This window comes from Bombyx mandarina, chromosome 20 (genome assembly GCF_030267445.1).
Source record: "Bombyx mandarina strain Sakado chromosome 20, ASM3026744v2".
Taxonomy (NCBI): Eukaryota; Metazoa; Arthropoda; class Insecta; order Lepidoptera; family Bombycidae; genus Bombyx; species Bombyx mandarina.
In genome coordinates, this window is record NC_143226.1 from 3,964,253 (window position 1) to 3,970,108 (window position 5,856).

The window sequence follows — 5,856 nt, forward strand, 5'->3', positions numbered from 1 at the left end:
ATAATAGTGGTTTATTAACTGTTTAATATCTGTGAAAGTGCACAAATGTGGGAAAATGAAACAAAGCCGCTGGACGTAACTTCTCGGGATCCTCCAAAACGTCCACTGAAAAAATCTTAGTAAATGACCACCATTTTACTAAGATTATATTTCATCCCATATCATCACAATTCATTTCATTTAATTTCATCCCAGTTGATTAGTGTCTCAAATTAATCATCTTCATTACATTTCACTCCATAATATGATTTTTCATAAAAATATGAATAATATAAAATAAAATAAGGCATGACTTAAAGGTCTCAGTTACCAGGTCATAAAATCTCTTAAAAAAAAATCAAAATCGATTGTATTTTGTATTCTAAATTAAATATTATGTGTACAGTGCTCTAAAACCATATGGATACATTCATAGAGTGGTTTGTGGACTCTCAGTGCAAAAATACAAGTATATAATTACGATCAAGTTATTTGTTCACGTCCCAAATAGATAAATGTGGTATAAATGGTTTAACTTTGCATGGCGAGATCCACTACATAGTTTTCTAAATACTGCAATTTATTTCTGTGATAATAATTTTGACGTGAGTTTCTACTTAAGTTCATAAATTCTAATATCTTAACCCTTAATCGGGTAGGTACGAGCTACTCGCAGCGATATGATGGGATATTTCGACGATTCCTACGTATATTATGTCAAGTCAAAAACCGAGGTTTTCAGGAGAGCGTAATTTGTGTTCAACAAGGCCTAGAAATAATTCTATGACCAATAATAAGTATTTTCTTTCCAAAATATTTAAAAGTTTTATGATCTTTATAATGCCATTTACACATATTTGAATTTTTTACGTTTTCTTGGAAAAACTGATAGATGACCGTTTCTACGCCGATAATAAAATAGAAGTATGTCGGTCATGGCTATGATAGCCTTTTATATGTAGGAAACAAAAAAACAGTGTCTGATGTAGAATTTAAATATATTTTTTTATGAAAATGTAAGATTGTATTACTATTTTTAAATCTATATGTTAAATTGAAATTTAGTTATTATTAAAAATAAAAAAAAACAATTACCAACAAAATATTAGGTACCTACGGTCACACTGAAGTATGTAGAATACGTAAAAAATAACTGTTGTCTAATATTAGTAATTGTAAATTACTAATATTAGACAATTAACTTTGAGCATGTCCCTCAACCTAATTAATCATCTGTCTAGCAATGTAATTGGTACCTTTTATTTAATAATCATCACAGTTTTATTAAGTAGGCACCTCTGCTTCATTAGCTACCTCTCAACTTAATTAATAAAATTTAATAATCATCACAGCATTGTTTGAGTATGTGCCTATTCTTAATACCTAATTGGTTCATTTAACAATCATCACAGATTTATTCAGATTGATTCATCTTATTACTAATAAAGGTTAGTAGTTAAATAACAAAAAAAAGGATAAAAAAAGTAACGACATTTAATAATCTTCTTTGTCATTACCCTGTTCTTTCTCACTATGCTTTAGGTTTCTGTAGAAGTCATGATACTTATTTGGAATAATTAAAGTATCGCATAAACTAATCAAGTCTTAATATTTAACTCCAGTGATAGGAATAGAATTATTGTACACCTTCTCTAGAATTAGTTCTTGTTCCTTTTTTTCTTCCTCTAGTCAATTTTAAATTATTACTACAGTAAAGTTTTCTATAATTTTCTTCAGAAAAGTTGTACTTAAATTCTATTATGTCTGGATTATTTCCTTGCACTTTTACTTATCTCACCTTATTCCAAGAAATTTTATCTGAATTTGAATCTTTTGCCCAGTTTTTAGTATGCAGCCAAGCTTTAAAATCCAAAACTACGTCTTGATCTACTTCTACAACTGTGTATGGTGGATTATTCTGCTTAGCCCAACGAACCAGTGTGTACCATACATCTGGTATGTAAATCAGTTTATTTTTTGCGGTTCACTCTATTAATGCGTGAACACTATCTGCCTCATTTTAGGTGTGACCTTTTTCTAAGAATCGATCAGTTTACACAGGGACACATTTACCTTAAATCTGTCGCTCGCATATAAATACATAAAAAAAAACGATGTGATTGCGGTTTTGACCAGCACAGTTATCGGACCAGAATCTAAAATCTTTGACTCCAGCTTTAACCTTGTTGTCGATAAAAGAAAACAAACAACTAGCCACTTCATTGGCACCACGTTTAGCAACGGTTTCATCCCACATGTAGCACGTAGCTACTTTTAATCCGGCGTCAAAAACAGTGAAATTATATACTGATAATTTTCTTTTATAATACAGCACACTAATTTCGCCATGTGGAGTGTTATTTTTTTTTGGAAGTCAAACATCACGATGCTAATACTTAGATTCGATTGAGCTTCAATTTTATCAACGTTTTTCAATTCCCTGGCAAGTTTTTTGCTATCGATGTGTGACTTATGTTTCATTTCATCGTCATAAGTTGGCGAGATGTTGTTTTTCATTGCATGGCACAGATCACATTGGTCTTTTTTGGGTATGTGAAAAGCTATATTTACTTCTTTGTTAACAATATCTTTGTATTGTCTCACTGAAGTAGCTATATTTTCAGAACTATTCAGTTCTTTACACCACGCAGTATATAGGCTGTACATTTTTTTAAAGTTAATTCACAATCTAAATACTGTTTGTTTGAGTCTTGACATAATGACCTTCTATGGTTGCAAAACTTTTAACATGTTGTTAACGTGCTCAAGAAACATATCCTGCGAAGTACCTGTATTACATTAGACCGTAAGACGATTGATTGTTCTTTAAAAATTACAATCCGACTCTTTTAATAAAAACATATCTTGAATGTGATTAGCACTAAATCTGTTGATAGTATTATCACTAATATCACTGAGAAAGTTCCACGAAGTGCATGTCAAATGGATATCACAAAGGCGAATATTTGGAGGTACATAATAGTTATAAATTTTTAGTAACTGCATTCGGATTGTAATTGTTATTCGGTTTCTTTCGTGTTAGTCTAGTCAACAAGTTCAAAAACGTGTTAAATAGACATAAAGCTCCTAAAAATATGTACGATAGCTCATTGGATGCGGAATGATGTCTACAAAAATGTTTTTTAAGGGCTAATATTAGCACATAAAAAATTGCGATTGTTATAAACAAAATAAGATTTAAAAAAAAAGGAATTTGATTTTTCCTTAATAATTTCTAAAATAATGATATTTAAGGAATTTTGAAAAAAGATTCTGAAAGAGGAGGAAATTTCCTTTTTTTTTTTTTTTATTGCTTAGATGGGTGGACGAGCTCACAGCCCACCTGATGTTAAGTGGTTACTGGAGCCCATAGACATCTACAACGTAGACGCGCCACCCACCTTGTGAGATACAAGTTCTAAAGTCTCAGTATAGTTACAACGGCTACCCCACCCTTCAAACCGAAACGCATTACTGCTTCACGGCAGAAATAAGCAGGGCGGTGGTACCTATCCGCGCGGACTCACAAGAGGTCCTACCACCAGTAATTACGCAAATTATAATTTTGCGGGTTTGATTTTTATTACACGATGTTATTCCTTCACCGTGGAAGTCAATCGTGAACATTTCCAATAAAAAAGTCCCAACTCCCGGAATTCTATCTATTATTTATAAAAAAAAATAACGCTGAAAATAGCGCTCCGCGAGGTCGCTACGGCATAGGCGCGCAGTCTAAAAAGCCGGTATATCACCTAAAATAATTTTTTTATAGTATTAAATAACAATTTAAAAATTTGAATAAATTATGGTGTAATCTAAACACTTAAAGGAAAAAAACCTCGGTGAAAAAAAAATTTTACATCGATTTTTCAAAAATTTACACCATTGTTAATTATAATCTAACTTTTTTCCAATCTCTGTTTTTATAAATTACGGTATAAAAGCTACAATAATTCATCTATAAATTTTTCCCTTCGTGGAGCTCTTATCATTTAAGTACTTAATAAAGTTAAGCAAAAATAATTTTTTAATCTTTATTATTTTGATAATTATAATTTTTTTTAATTAACAAAAAAATTAATTTCTAAAAAATGTTATGAAAAAAAATTTTTTTTCGTAATATCTTAATATTGCTGTTTTTGCATCTACCATAGGTTTTAATTAACATTTAAAAAAAAATTTTTACGCTATTTGTTAAGAAATTGTTTATAAATAAATAGACTATTTTGGGATTTAAAAAAAAAAAAGAATTACCGTCTTATTGTATAGGTGAAATAAAGATTTAGAAAAAAAAAAAAAATCTTAAATAAATGTTTTAATTGTTTAAAATCGTTTTTTTTCATATTTCAATTGTTTAAATAATTATTTAAAAAATTATTTTTTTCTTAAAAATCATCATTGACTCTTTTCAGCGCATTAACAAAGAAATACATTTTTTTATAAATAATTTCATTGTTTATTAACTTAACAATTTGTTATAAAAAATTAATATTAATCGTTATATTTTTTTTCGAAAACTACAAAAAATTATAAAAACAACCATACATAACAAAATATAGAAAAAAAAATTTTGTATTTTTTACAGCATTTTTAGATATTATATGATAATGAAATTACAGCCGTTACATAATTTGTCAAGTTATAAATTGTTATAACTTTTAAACTATAAGAGATACGGTAAAGGACACTCAGGTCATTTTTATAAAGGATATATTTATCTTTAAAATAAATTCAAAATCGATCCTGTAACTATTGTTTATCAGTTGTTATAAGCATTTGATAAATAAATGAAAACTGATCGATAGCAGAATGTAAATGAGGTAAGTATAAATTAAAACTAGTATATTATTTAAACAAAATTATATATTTCTATGATTTATACGTAATTAGAAAGATACTTTATCATAGAACAAAAAAGTTTTTGGGTCCGTAGCTGTATCTATATTATTCAACAAATTATAAGCTATGAAATTTCAAAAAATATCAAAGAAATCATTATTTTTTATAAACAAATGCTTATAACTGATAAACAATAGTTACAGGATCGATTTTGAATTTATTTTAAATATAAATAAATCCTTTATAAAAATGACCTGAGTGTCCTTTACCGTATCTCTTATAGTTTAAAAGTTATAACAATTTATAACTTGACAAATTATGTAACGGCTGTAATTTCATTATCATATAATATCTAAAAATGCTGTAAAAAATACAAAAAAATTTTTTCTATATTTTATATATGTTACCGGAAATGTATGAAATCAAGGAATTGTATACAAATCCTAGGAAATGTGTACAATTCCGATACTATTTAGGAAATGTATAAAATATTGTTTGAAAAACTATTTAATGCATAGATATCCTAGGAAATGTATAAATTTCCTCGGAATTGTATATAATTCCAATATCGTATTAGGAAATGTATTAAGTAAATGCTTTCTGTAATAAAACACGTTGCTAATAATATTTTTTTATTATAACACTTATTGAGACAATCGGGTAACAGTCATACCGTAAAATAATAATATGTTCATATTATCTTACTAATTAAAACTTCTAAAATCAACTATATATTAACTTTTAACGTATCACAAAATCAACTTATATTTATTCTTATAAAATCAAATTTTCATTTGGAAAGTAATCAGTCTGATAATTAAATAATTATAAATTTCAAAGTATAAAAGTAAATCTTTGTATGATAATACTTTGTCAGTATAGCTATTTATTTTTGCAGGGTAAGCTCGAATGGCATTTGGAAGTACATAATACTTTATTTTTAAAACACAGACATCTTGATGTAGCACAGTTTTTCTTGCAAAGGCACTTCTTAAATCCCTGGCCGGTTCCAGTGGATTGCAAGTTGGCAACTGACCG

General features: G+C 28.1%; 1 pseudogene across 1 annotated transcript; it reads right to left on the bottom strand.

Moving 5' to 3' along the window:
- Positions 1–357: 357 nt before the first annotated feature.
- On the bottom strand, positions 358–2,678 carry LOC149500657 (uncharacterized; annotated as a pseudogene). Its single transcript, XR_016324797.1, has one exon. The product of XR_016324797.1 is annotated as an uncharacterized LOC149500657 (transcript).
- Between the last annotated feature and the right edge of the window lie 3,178 nt (positions 2,679–5,856).